The 15,565-nt window shown below is 35.8% G+C and overlaps 1 protein-coding gene across 1 annotated transcript in view; it reads right to left on the minus strand.

Annotated features, from left to right (window-relative positions):
- SGCZ (sarcoglycan zeta) overlaps positions 1-15,565 on the minus strand; it is a 562,549-nt gene that overhangs the window by 491,629 nt on the left and 55,355 nt on the right. The window lies entirely within an intron of this gene.

Genomic DNA, 15,565 nt, shown 5'->3' on the forward strand with positions numbered 1-15,565 from the left:
TTCCTGACTCTGTGGTTTCTTCCCCAAACCCCAAAAACTTTAGACTGTCTACTATTGATCTCACTCCTTTCCTAAGAGGTGTGTAGGGGGTGTGCATAAGTGCACCAATGTGCCTACTGTCCCTGTCCTATTGTTTCTTTATTTTTCTTATATGTATCCATTTCATGTATTCATAACTATCTTTATACTTATACCTATTATCTTGTAAGTGATTGACAAATCAAATAAATAAATAAAAAGTCGGTCCAGCTCACAAGGGAGGGAAGAAAATGCAAAAAGGAGAAGTAATGTCTATTGATTTCCTATTCAGTTTACTTCCTTGTTATCCTTTGTGTAGTTTTACAGCCAATATGTTATGGAAATTAAAAGTCATAGAATTGATTCATTCAGACATAGCAATGATGACAAGCTGAAGACCCCAGCCCCATGGTTGGAGAAGCAGCAGCTGAATTCTACCTCTTCCTGCTTTCCTCCTAGAAATATAAACTTAGAAATAGAAATCCATGCTGCACTGGCATTGCACAGTTGAGCAGAGCTCTGCAGGAGTGGATCAACATAGATAAATCTGATTTTAAAAAAACAACCAGGAGGCAAATCAATCTGCTTTGAGAATAATTTGATTAAAAGGCAAAATAGAATTGTTCAAAATAAATATCTAACTAATCATCACAGTTGTGCTTTTTCATGGGACAGAGGAGAGATGGAAGGAGGGGATCCCCAGATCCATTATTGGATAATAGCTGCCAATGGATAAATATTATAATTTAAAATATTGAATTATATTGGGTAATTATATATAAATTTGGTATAAATACCTTGGAAGTTTGAGTAAATGAAAAATATGTAGAATGGACACCGCTTCATCCTGAATATTGCATTACTATAATAGTCTAGCTCTCCAAAGAGATATTCATGGCCACCAATGATCTAACTAACTATTCTTAAATTTACCAGGTTCCTTGCACCATCTGTTAATTTGTTTTTAGATTATTTTAACTTTAAAAAGATAGGATGCCATCCTCGACATCATCCTCATTCCCAAAAGTGTGTCTGGGAACCACATAGATAACTGCTTTATTAGGAAGTTACCTAGAAAAAGGTAAAGGTAAGCTGAATGGTTAGGTATATCAAAAAATTGATCAGGTTTTCTGCAGATGCTTCACTTGCATACCAGGAAGACTTCATCAGTGCAATGGTTCAAAACTGGGGATTGACTTGAAACATTTGCAGCCTGAATAAGATTTGAAGAGTCTGTATAAGAGTGGTTGGTGATATAAGGTTTCCTGGAATGTGTTGATTAGTTTCTGGAAATGGTGTTGTCTCCTTTGATTGATTCACCTCATCGACTTGATATGTGTGTTCTGGATCCATCAGTATAAAAAATAATCTTATGTTTAAAAAATAAGTCTGATATATAGTTTAATTCAATCTGGAAGAGACCATAATTCTACATATAGTCTCATACTATATCCAAATGTTTTGTTTCCCTTAATATAAATAAGGCTTTAATAGATCGGCTCTTGCCCAACTTGTTTAAATAATATATAATTTAGTAGTTCAGGTAGAAAATATTATTGTTTATTCTGACCTATGGCTCTAGTTATAGTGGCCACCTTTGTTAATCATTGACTATTAACTTTATTTCAGTAATGGTTTTATCATTATTATATGCTAATCTCATGTTACTTTGAAGCATTTACTGATTTTTATATAGCTTGTAAATCACTTTTCTATTTTTTTCTTATTCATTTTTTTGCTTTTTCTGGTTATGGTTTTATACAACTATTAAAGAAAAAAATGAATTGTGATAGGAAGAAGAAAAGGATGTTCATTTAAAAAAAATTAAAACTTCTTACCTCCAAAACAAGCAACTCTCGAAAAGCCCTGAGAGAACTAACTGGTACACTTATGGTGAATATATTACGTCTTGTACCTATTTGTGAAATAACACCCCACAAATATTATGAGGAGTCATATTAATATACAAAAAAGCCCTGAGATATCTAAAGACAAAGCGATTCATTAAATTGTCTCATTTTTCCTTTTCATTTAAATACAGAATGATAAAGCTTAGAAGTCTTAGAAGAAAAAGGAAAGATTGGGGATTATTTCTGTAATCCTTTTTAGGACATCATTTTGCACATTTTAATGAATTATGCAACATGTTTTTCATAACCACATGGGAGCTCATACAGTTCATTTTAATAGAAACACATCAGAGCATCGGTGAAAAACTCTATATGTGAACAGTAAAAAAAAAAGGAGGCAAAGCTTGGAATTTATAATTTAAGTTTATATCTTCATTTAAATGATTAAATGTAATACATTAATATTTTAAGGGAGGTATGTATCTTTTACTCTCTTATATTGATATTGACACAGATAACACATTAGAACAATTAATCAGTGGGATGAGTTGCATCCAGAAATTGTGAGTGCTCCAACATTGGAGATTTTTAAAAACAGAATATGGACAACCATTTGTCTGAAATGGTTTTGGTTTTCCTGCTTAAGCAGGGGATTGGACTAAAAGACTTCCAAGGTCCCTAACAAAGGGATGCATAAAGAACCTTGTTATGTAGACTCATAGATCCACTCATAGGTACATCATATATATCTCCTGGTCTACTCTGCTACTTAAGATTAAGATCAATACAGGGCATATTTTGTAAAACGTTGCTTGCTAGCTGAAATGAGTAAGTAAGCTACCGGTTGGCATTCAAATACTAACCTAATCCAACCCTGCTTAAATTTTTGAGATTGCTTAAACGCAGATAGTGCTACCACCTAGTTTAGTAAATCCATAATACCTATGCCAATACATCACAGCACATTCCTGTTGATAGTTGCATCTTTAATAAAGAATTGTTTTGAATATATAAACAATGTGAAGTGTGCGGTGGGAAGAAGTCACAGCAGAATGATGCATGATGCAGCTTTAGACTACAGCTCTTTCTGTGTTTGCTTTGACACTTGGAAGCTACTCTTAGGAGCCTCCTGCAGAAATCCTTTTCAGTTCAGCTCAAAAGCCAATAGAGTGAACTTGATATTTTTCTGCTTATTAAACATGCATTCTAACTCTAAGCTCTGGCACATTTTTAAATATGCCATTATTTAAATACCATGTTTTCCAGTGTAGAATACTGTGCTATTTGAAGGTTGGACATACTTTGGTAAAACTGCAGCAGATACGTATCTGGGAGACAAGACTAATATCCCTAATGCATTTCATTTATTCACGACTGTATACATTTCTTCTTCAGTGATTCACATGCATTTTAATTTTTTTTTTTACATTTCAAATTCCTTATTTGTTGCTGCTATTGTGAAAAATCCATTCCCCACTCCTTAAATTATCTACAGTTATAAACAGGGAGCAGATACTTTTTTTATATATCATAAAGAGAATTATTGTTTTAAAATGTGGTTGTGGATACCTTTTTAATGCATTTTTCTCAATCCCCAGTCTGCTTTTAAATATAAATACAAAACCAATGCCAAATAACATTTTTTTACAACTGTTCCACTTTTTATTAGTTTTGTATTCAATCTCATTTTCCATACAAGATATTCTTTTTTCTTATGAAACAGGTTAAATAAAACATAATTCTTCTGTTCCTATTTGGTTGTTGATTAATGGAGCCAATACATATTCAGTGCTTTCTCGAAGCAAGAAGAGTGAGGGATGTTCAGATATTTAGAAATGTTTTCTAATTAATCTCTTAAGCAGAAAATTCTGAGAAGAACAAATATACCATTGCATTTGAATATCCAAAATTCTTTTCACCAATGTGGCTGGAATTCTGGGTTTTCTGCCTTATATTGTCTGATAGCTATGCTACAACATTATCTGCAGGCTTCTTTCCCCACCCATCTTCTCCATCTTTTTCCTATTACAAACAGAAGATATTTACAGCCAAGAGCTGCAGCCCTGGGAAGACCACTTTCTCAATTTGGAAAGGAGCTCAAATGATAAATATGTCAATTAATTGCAGAAACCTGCAAGCTAATCTAGATACTGATAACCATGCCTTATCCGTGATTGTTTAATAATGCTTTGACTCAGATGGGACTCTTTAAAATGCTCCCCCCCCCCCATCTCTCTCTAGAAATAAGGATATGATATTAAGCTCTTTCATTGCAACATGATGATTGGAGTGTCACAAGCACCCTCCTCTGGATATTTGAGGTTCCTACAGCAAAGGCCAAGGAAAAGGGTTGAAATGAGGTTGCCTTCATTACAATCCACCCGAGCTATACATTTCAGGAGGGAAAAGGATAGAGACAAAACAAATCCAATACTTTCTGTAAAAGTCTAGGCAATCTCAAGTCAGTGATCTCTTAATGTAGCAAGCATTGGTAGGACGTCGATGCTGAATTCAGCATTATCTCTGGTATTGCTGCAGAACATGCTTCTCTTGAAGCTAACTTTCAAGGATGGTTCTGTTTAAAGATTTACTTGATACTCTTGCAGACACTGCTTGGAGGTGTGTGTGTGATGGGACATATGATCCAGGAAGGACAAGAAGTTGGGAAAGGCTGATGGCTCATATGATATGCTTACCTATAGACTGAAGGCAATTAATGTGTCACCCAAGCATGAAAACCTGTTGATCAAGCTGCCAGAGATTCAAGGAGTTAGATTTAGTCTAACTCTTCTAATCAAGTCTGGTTGGTGTTGAATTAGCTAGTCCTTTTCTCATCTGAAGTAGAGATGAGAGCTTGCTACCTGACTCCATTGTTACAGTCTCAAACCCTCGTAGCTTCAATCTCAAACTGTCTACCATGGACGTCACCCCATCCATAAAGGGGGCTTGCATAAGTGCACCAGCATGCCTATTGTCCCTGTTTTATTGTCCCCATTTATCTGTATTTATTTCTTTTGTTCATGTTTATGTTCCTACCTATGCTTGTTATCTTGCACATGTTTGACAAACAAATAAAATAAAATAAATAAAAAGAAATAGGTGAGAACTAGTTGTTACTTTTTTTGTTGAACACAATACCTCCTTGCTCAACTTTGGTGGGCTACATGATTAAAGGGTAAAGGGGCAGTGGCCCAGGCACCATCAAAATTGACTGATCATGCCCAAGTAGGCATGATAAGTATAAGCAAGGTGTCCCACCACCATCAAGAGCAGAGCAACAGAAGGCAATTTCTTCCTGATAAAGAAAGTTGACTTTGAATGCATTGGTTCTACCAGCTCTCTCTCCAAGAGTCAGCTTGACCTGACTCTTACTTGCTTAGAAGCTGATCATGGTCAAATTTGCATAGCACTTTTGTTTTCCCCTTGATGTATTGCTATAACTGCAAGAAGGTTGAGAGAACAGTAGGAATAGGTGGAAATAGGCTCCACCTATTTCTGATCTCCAATAAGGTAAACCAATGTTTATTACTTGATCAAGCCATCGAAATTTTGAATTTTGGTCTGGTGAAAAATGTCCACAATCAAGAAAGGAAATTCCTGCTACTGGATCTCCTTTGCAGTAGTTGGGAGAATAGTAACCCGGTTGTGTACTGAGAAAAGAGTTGAGATAACTAGCCTGTGATGGATACACTATATTTATTGAGCCATAGTGGTGCAGTGGTTAGAATGTAGTATTACAGGCTAACTATGCCATTCCAAGACTTTGATTTTCATCAGCTCAAGGTTGACTCAGGCTTCCATCCTTCTAAGGAAAGGATGGTAAAATGAGGACTCGGATTGTTGAGAGCAATATGCAATATTGTTGGAGGCACAAAAGCATGCTATCAGACCTATTTTATTAACTGGATATATTTGATTTAAATGTCATTTGCATCCAGGGACAACTGTTGCTCACAATAAATTGTTCAGTAGTCTACACTATTTGAATGAGGCCTAAGATTGCACTAAGCAAAACAAATCAATGGGCCTCTGTATGTAAGAAAAAGATCCACAACAGTCAACAAGATGAATACATAGGATTGAAGATTAAATTGCCTTAATCCTAACCTTGATGGAAATCACTTCTTTTTAAACAAGCACAATAATACACAGTTGAGAACTTCAAAATGAGACGGCTTTGAGAAAAGGTGGCAATTGAGAAGTAGAGTGAGGAGATGGGTAATTTTGGAGATCAAGGCAAAGGATGTGAAAAATTCTGCCATAATCTTGCTCTACAAACTAACTTAAATCAACAAAAGCAGTTTCCCCAGCTTTATTATCTTATTCCATGGCTATGAAAACCAAAAGAATGAAAGCAATATAGAGTATACATAGCATCCATCCTAACCATATGGTTTCAATAGTCAGTTTAATTTGCAACATTTGGATGTGAAATCAAATAATAAAGCAGTGATATTACAGTTTGCACAATATGGCATCAAATTCCAGGCTGCAAGGAGGACTCTTTTGAGATATGTGCCTTATATATACTTGCAAATCTTGGTGAGGTGACGTCCATGCTAGAATGGTCATGTATCTCCTGATTGACTGGTTTGACCAAAAGACATGAAGATAAATAAAATGTGTAACTGATATCAGTATGGTTGATATTGGGTGACAGAAAAAAAAAACAACTCAAGAGCAATAGTTGAGTAAAATCTATAAATTATTTATATAAAATATATTGCTATATCAGCTTCTGGATGAACAGGTGGTGATCATTGATTTAATTCTATACTATTTTACCAAACTATGCCAAAGCCAATAAAAAATACAAGACTTTATATTTATTCACAATCATTTGTTCAATCTACCAAAATGACAGACAGAAAACAATAACTAAAACATCCTTCGCAGGGGTGGGATTCAAATTTTTTAACAACCAGTTCTGTGGGCGTGGCTTGGGTGGTGGGTGTGGCTTGGTGGTCATGTGACTGGGTGGACATTACTTGGTGGTCATGATATTGGTTAGATGTAGCCAACTCAACATCACTCACATCGAGGCACACATCTCCTCGCCTGGCCTCTCATGACTTGGGGATGCTGCAACAGTTGTAAGCGTGAAAAATGGTCATAAGTCACTTTTTTCAGTGCCACTGTAACTTTGAATGGTCACTCCACACAAGCAAAGTACCAGCAAAGGAGGGGGAAAAAACTCCAGAGAAGTTCCTGAGACAGGAAGTCTAGTCCTGCCAAGAATGTAATAAGGGTTAACGGAGAGGCAGTTTCTCTAAGAAACACCAAAATGTTTCCTTCCTGCCTTCCTTACAGGATTAGGCCAGTAATTTCTTCTAACAACCAGTTCTCCGAACTGCTTAGAATGTTAACAACCAGTTCTAGCAAATAGGTGCAAACTGATAGAATCCCACCCCTGATTCTTCATATAAATGTCACCATCTCTCAAATAAATTGAGCCAGTTGGAATTTCCATCAGACTGGACTCTTAATAAGAATATTCAGGTACAATGAAGAAAAACAAAACCACTCATGTAGATATATTTGGTTATTCTTTTTTTTTTTCATTTTTACTTTGTTTCCAGACGTTTATGACCATTTAAAAACATTGTTAGTCTCCCTATTCACTAAGTTTACATATATTAGCATTTTTAAACAACCACCTGAGATGGATTGAGATTGACAAAGTATAAAGTGCTTTCTTTGTTTTCAGTTTAGCAAATGGCTCCCATTTCTTGGCTGAAAAAAAAAGATGGATAGAAAAATTTAATTTTGAGCTACAAAGATTCAACCACTACTAGATGGCAGCAAAGAGATAGATACAGTAACCTTAGTATAGCATGTTGTATAAATCCAGCCACTGTGGTTTATAAAATGCAGACTGTGGCTTAAAATATATTTGGAAACAACAGTTAGGGTTTACAGAGTAAAGTAGTATTTCTCAAATTATAGGTCATGACCACTAAGGTGCATCACAAGCAACATGAGCAGAGAGTCATAAAACTTTTAGAAAACTTATCAAAATTGTGTAAACAAAGGAAAAAGCAAAACCTTAAGATAGCTTTGATTGATGACTATATTTATTATACCAATCACAGCAGCTTGTTGTCTAGAAAAGCATATCCCATCAACTGATGACTACTGGCTTGATTCCTATAGTTTTGGGAGAAGAAATATGCATCTTAATGAAATTCAGTATTTTAATCTACAATTTTGCATTTCTAACCTTTTGAAATGGAAAAGGAATAGCTGAATAGTTAAAGGAAATCGAACTATGGCCATTTTATTGAAAGTGCTTTTGAAAATAAGTTTAAGTTATGAAAGCATGATGAAAGCTATGCATTTTTTAGTAACTGGTATAATGATCTTACTCAGTTAAACCCAAAGATATCAGGGGTAAAATGTAGCCTTGGAAATTCATTTATCATTTCATGAAGTATTGTCCTCTAGAATTAAGAATCTCATGGTTAAATAAATCATAATCTGTGAACAAATAGAGGCATGCAAAGTCATAACCAGAAGCCAAATTTGAGTTGCCAAAAACAGATCATGCCAGACAAATCTTATTACATTCTTCAACAATGTGACAAAATTAGTGGACTAGTGACATGCTGTAGTTAGACTTTAGTGACAAAGTAGACCACAATCTACTACTTGATAAGATTTAAAAAATTGGAAGGATTTGTACTGGCTGGCCAAGCACATTCAATTTGTAGTCTTAATGTAACTGCATCTACATGGAGGGAACTTTGCAGTGGGGCACCACAAGGCTCTGTCTTAGGCCCAGTACTCTTCAACATTTTCATAAATCATTTAGATGAGAGGATTAAAGGGGAACTCATCAAATTTGCAGTTGACACCTAGCTGGCAGGAATAGCCAACACAGTGGAAGATTGACTCAAGATACACAAGGATCTTAATAGACTTGAACACTAGGCCCTTTCTAACAAGATGAAATTCAATAATGAGAAAAGTAGGATTCTATATTTAGGCAAAAAAAAAAAAAAACCAAATGCACAGGTATAGAATAGGTGATAGCAGACTCAAAAGTAATAACTGCAAAAAGGGAGTTCTCTTAGACAATTACTTAAAAATGAGCTGGCTCCAGAAAGCCGACTCAGTCCTAGGCTGCATTAACACAGGGACAGAATCAAGATCAAGTGAAATGTTAATATCACTTTATAGTGTCTTGGTAAGACCATACTTGAAATATTGCATCTAGTTTTGGTTACGCCATATAGAAAAGATGTTGAGGTTTCAGAAAGAGTGCAAAGAAGAGCAACAAGCAGAGTGATTAGGGGACTTGAGGCTATAACATATGAAAAATAGTTGTGGGATTTGGTATGTCTACTTTAATGAAAAGAAGGACTAGATGTGACATGATAACAGTATTCCAATATCTAAGTGGCTGCCACAAAGGAATGGGGATCATCCTATTCTCCAAAGTACCTGAGGGCAGAATAAGAAGCAATGTGTGAAAACTAATCAAGGACAGAATCAACCTAGAATTAAGAAGACATTTCTTGACAATGAAAGCATTGTCTCCAAAATTGCTTCCAGAAGTAGTGCATGTTCCAACACTGGAGGTTTTTAAACAGTGATAGGACAACCATTTGTCTGAAATGATAGGTTTCCTGTTTGAGCAGTGGGATGGACTAGTATACCTCCATGGTTTTCTAACTCTTCTAACTTTGTTATTCTGATGTTCTGTTATTATTTGAATCATCTATTGTAGAACAGAAGGCAGAGCTGGGGGAAGGAGTTAAGCACATCATCAGTTTAGCATCCTTGCATTCCCAAAAGCACTCCAAGTCCAACTCCTCATGAATTCCATTGACACTTATCTGGCACCATTTTAGCACTGAACTTTAGTTGATTAGATTTTTGTGTATAGGCATGAATAAATCTTATATCCTACAACTTTATGAATTGTGCTGATTCCTTGTGCATGATATTAAGCAGATAAGGGTCAATGGAATTCAAGAGCAGTTGAATATGGAGTGCTTGTGGGAACAGAAAGATTCTAAACTGATGATATGCTTAACTCCACTCTCCAGCTTTGCCTGCTCTTTTGCATTTATTTTACAAAACAGAAATAATCCTATGAAACTTCATAACATAGTAAATACCATCAGCTAAAATCATACAACTGTGATTACTACAGTAATTGAAGTCTCTATTAGAAATCATTTCCACAGGAAGATAAATATACTCAAGGCAGACTGTTTGACAGGATTCAAATATGCTCCTTTTGGGATTATATATAAACCCTTTAATGCACAACTATCTTTGATATACCTTTTCCTAGACATTCTAGCTATTCCTGCTTATTGTAAAACCTTTTTATAAGCATATTGCCATTATAATGTATAGTATTTAGGTGAAAGTATAGAGGTACGGATAAACTATTGAATTTACTGCCAAGGGATCTGTTCAATACAAAGAAAACCAATTGGATATGTAACAGAACAAATTAATATGAAGCACAAACACAGTGAATTCACATTTGCATTATAGTTATTACAGGAGTGTAACATTGTTAGTCATTATTGTGGCTATGGCTGTGTGTGTGATTGAAGTCTTATTTTTTTTATAGAGAATACATACAGATAGATAGATGGATGGATAGTGTCATGCCCCTGGTGGAGTCTGACTCTGAGGAAGAGGAGGAACAGCCAACAAGGAGTGGGGGTGTGGCTCCAGAGGTGGCGGAGGAGTCTGGGGAAGGGCAGAGGCCGGCTGAGCAGTCAGAGGAGGATGCAGGCCCATCCCCTAGCCATTCTAGGTCACCCAGTGAGGAGAGGATCAGGGAAAAACAAGGTCTACTCAAGAGGAGATTACCATGATCCTCCTCGTGGCTTGCAGGTGGGAGCTATGTATATAAGTTTGCAACTGTGCAGTTAGAATTTGCAGGAGTCAATTTTAGTGTTCACCTTGAAAGAGGCTTATCTTTGCTGGCGTTCTTCCCATGGACTTTTCTCAGTTATTTTCCTGGAGTTTATAATTAGTTATCTCGGCTTTCTTCAGAACTCTCATCATTGCAGGTTGTTTTGGTTTTTTGTTTGCCTCATTATTTACTTTTGTGACTTTAAACTATGCCTAATAAAACAGTGAAGTTAAGTTGAAGGCTTTACCGGACTTTAATATATGTTTTGGGTTTGGGGTTATTTTGAGAGACTACGGATCACCACAGATGGATAGATAGATAGATGATAGATAGATGATAAATAGATAGATAGATAGATAGATAGATAGATAGATAGATAGATAGATAGATAGATAGATAGATAGATAGATAGATAGATAGATAGATAGATAGATAGATAGATAGATAGATAGATAGATAATCTCCAGAAGATATATGGACACAGTGGCACAAAGGCTTAATGATACTGAAACCGCTGGCCAGAAATACACTTTGGCAGTTGCAGCCCAACTCCTACCCAGCAGTTCAAAAGTATGAAATATTGCAAGTAGATAAATGAATATCACTATAGTGGGGTGGAAACGTAGCTGCTTTCATGTGTGCAAAGAGCAGAAGCTGGAGCTGGAGCTGGAGCTGCCTGGATGTGGGGCATCATGACATGAGCAAGATGAGGCAAGGCATAATGATGCAAGGCAAGGCAGGCAGAGGAGCCCAGAAGAGCCAGCAACCTAAGCACCACAGGTTAACTGGTGAAAAGGTAGTTCAACCCCTGCGGTGCATCAAGGATAGGCACACAAGCATCAAACAGAATAAATTAGCAGTTTAGGCTGTCAGGACTCTATTGTGTCTAGCATGTATAGATTTCCCTGACATTTTATGCCATAGGCTAAATAAATGAAATCTGGTCCTTTTCAGCGGATTTATTAATGACAAGCAAATGAATTGATCAGCATATTAATAATATTCAGATGATACAACATTGCAAAGGATAGCAACAGCAAAGTAGATAAATAAATAATAACAGATAACAGATAATCAGAGTTGGAAGGGATCTTATAAGTCATCTAGTCCAACCCCCCACCCAAGTGGGGGACCCTACACCATTTTTGGCAGATGGCAGTCCAATCTCTTCTTGAAAGTCTCAAGTGATGGTGCTACTACAACTTCCGAGAGAAGCTGTTCCATTGGTTGATTGTTCTCACTGTCAGAAAGTTTCTCCTTATTTCCAGGTTAAAACTCTCCATGTTCAGTTTCCATCCATTATTCTTTGTCTGGCCTACAGGCACTTTAGAAAATAGCTTGACCCCTTCTTCTCTGTGGCAGCCCCTCAAATATTGGAAGACTGCTATCATATTTCCCCTGGTCCTTCTCTTTACTAGACTAGCATTTACAATGCTAGTGTAGCAAATGCTAATGAGTAGCATTTACAGAATTAAGTAATGCTAAACTGAATTCAGGATGGAGTGAGACGATTATTCACTTGTATGCTGGAGAAAGAAAATCAACAATGACAAACCTACTTGATTGCATAACTCTAGTTGGACACTAGTTGGCAGCAAGCCAACTAATAAAATGCTAGACCTCTTTGCTGCCATCTAGTGTCCATCTAGATCTCTGATGCCCAGGTTTAATAGCCCTAAAAACACCTGGATGTGCATATGTATTTATGCATGTATGTAATTATGCCAAGATCAGATAAACATTTGCTGGTCCGTAATTATAGTGTAATATTCAAATATATTACATTAAGCATTAATGAGGTTCATTTTTAGCCAAGTGTGATGTATGTAATGCTCATGTTTCACACACACCTGAAAATTACGTTTGAGTCAGGCTTCTCTGGCTTGTTCAATAAACCTGGATTTAAAAAGCCTACTTACTATAATGGAGGAACCCATCCATTGAAACATATTTCAGAGCAGAACAAATTAGCTTTTCTGCTAAGTAGTATCTTAAGAACCAGAGAGAACTAATGTGAAGAAAATGTTTCAACCTGCACTCAGATGTGAAGATCAGCAGATAACAATATATTACAGACTTCCAAATTTGGTACTTTCAAGATGTCTTGTGCTATACTTCTATATATCATAATCCCTAATCAGACACTTCCTCTCTTATTATTAGTACACAGTTTTTTAAAGATAACTACAGTGTTGAGGGGTATGCATAATTTGAAATAGCAGCATATTTTGACTGAGAATAACATTTTCACAGTGCACCAAACAGTATTATTGTTTGCTTTTGGTTAATTTATGTATGAGTGTAGCCACTGTAGTTTGCAAACACTTTGTCTTAATTCATTATGTGAGAGTGACCAAATGAGGCAAGTTTTTTTTTTAAAAAAAAGCTATATTTCAATGTAATGGATGATTCCAGATATTAAGTCAAAAGATAAAATGAAATGGAAATAAAAGGCTAAGTCTCTTTTGTTTGTCCATACTAAATGACTCTGTAACTATAATATCACTCAAGTATTTATATGTGACCAACAGAAACTTCTGATCAAATTCATATATGATGCTGAGATGTGGTCTCTGACATGGCTTCCAGCCAAGGCTGTCAATAACAGTGCTATTCCTTAAAAAAAGACCATCTTAAGTAACTTATGCCATTAATTGAGTGGATAGATCTAGGTGTTATTACAGGGTCCTTGGTGCTCTCTGACCTTTGTTTTCTTGCAGACATTTCATTTCCCAATTATGCAACATCATCATATGGTTCAATCCTGAACTATAAATATTATCTTATATTGGTACAAGGTGGTTTTTTTTGGAGGGGACAGTTGAGTATTACAAACAGCCATTATCATGCCTGCAGGGGTTCAGGGAGTGACTTGAATGAACAGATAACAGAAATGGTGCCAATGACAATAATAGCATATTCTTAGACAAATTATTTAATTATTGGATGTTGCATAATTGAAAACTTCTTTGGTAAGATCAGGCCATTTGCAATAATTAGTTTTGGCAATAGGAGAAAGAGTAAGAAAGTAGCCATAGTCACTGACTTTGTCTGAATTTGTTGACTGTTGTCCATAGCACTCAGCAGGTCCTGAGCCTTACAATATGGAATGCATGAAATCTCCCTTTAACCCTTTTCCAAGACAAATGAAAGGAACTGCCAACAGTCTGCATCTGGTAGACAGTTTGTTAAATACTAGCTAACATCAATATTGTAGACTGTGTAGTCTTGGTTCAGTATATGAACAGTCCATTGTAATGTCTTCAACAAACACAACAAAAATATCCATGGTTTAATGAGTAATGTATACTTCAGCTTAAAGGCAGCTTTGGGAGCTGCTGATATTTTAAATCAATTATCAGCATAGTTGATTGTTTGCAAATGTTGCTTCAAGGCAACTTTTTCCCAGGGGAGCCAAGTTTCTTTAAGAGCTTCTCAGTAAAAAAAATTCCTCCTCGAGCCTGATTTTTAAATTTAAGGTTGAGAGCAGTGAAAAAGAAGAGGGGTGAATAATTTTTACTGTGTAGTTCATGGAGCTCTCTGAGCGTGGTTGTTTGCTTGGAAACATTTTATTATCGGACTAGTTCAAACCTAAGCAACCTATTTTCTCTTTTGCTATAGCTAACTGTATCCCATTTCTCCAATTACACAGAAGCCTACAGTCACCTTACATCAAAATATTCTTGTGGAAAGCAGCTTCATGTTCCAAAGATTCAAGCTAGTTCAGACAGGCATTACTGGCACTTGATTATTGAAACATTTTACAGTAATTTATGTCTAACTGTATCTATGGACACTTCATAGATAGCAAAACTACAAGCAAAATACTTTAGAATATATATACATTCACATGTTTTTGTGCATAAGAGAGAATTTTGTATATGTTCAAACTAATTGGAGTCATACATTTTCCCAAAGATACTTTATTTTATGTGGAATAAACTGCAAAAGCATTCAGCCAATATCAAACAAACCACAGAATGGCTTATAATATGATGTGTAAATTCAGCATTGTATCTGCCTAAAAAAAGAGTCACGGTTGCTCCTAAAATTGCTAGATTAAACTGAGAGCAGATTTCTTTTCCTTGAAATTTGCCAAATGAAATGTTGCAAAAAAAAAAAAAAAACCCAAGCCAGCTTGTTATGCAGCTCTAAAAAATTCACAGCAGTTTTGAAGATTGTAAACATTAGAGAGAAATCTCTTCCAATTTCAGGAGTCAGAAGCTCCGTGCAGCTTCTTTGCTCTGTGCAATGTCTTATAAAGCTTCTGCAGTTTAGATTTTAAGGTTGCTGTGTGATTAATTCCTAAAAGCTCCTTTCAGATTCAGGAACTTCCACTGGCCAGATGATTAATGAAGATGAATCACTATTTTTTAGCAAGGAGATCTTAATTAGAAATCCTCTATGTTGACCACATAAAAGGAATTGTTTCTTATTAAGCTACTATTCAAATGTTTTATGTTAGTCTCCCTCTATATTCTTCAATTACCATTCTATTCTTGACCTATTTTTTCCAGTTTCCTCTCACACAGCAGTTTTGCATATAATACTCATAGATCAGAGATGTGGTGACTGTTTGGTAGATGCTTAAAAGCTGGCTCTATTTTAAGAAGCATTTATCCCTTCCAGTTGGGAGGAAAGAAAGCATATAAAAATCTACTTATAGGTTCCTGGTTTATTTGAAATAGATCTGCAAAAAGATCAGGATTAAGCCAGGCGATAACAGAATAGTTATTGAGAATCCTCTATTTTTAAGAAAGGATATGGAGTTTCTAAAACTCTTGCCGATTGTATATTTCATTCAGTTTTAAAATCT

The sequence above is a fragment of the Pseudonaja textilis genome, chromosome 6 (assembly GCF_049901715.1).
Source record: "Pseudonaja textilis isolate UNSWEBS1 chromosome 6, rPseTex1.2, whole genome shotgun sequence".
NCBI lineage: Eukaryota > Metazoa > Chordata > Lepidosauria > Squamata > Elapidae > Pseudonaja > Pseudonaja textilis.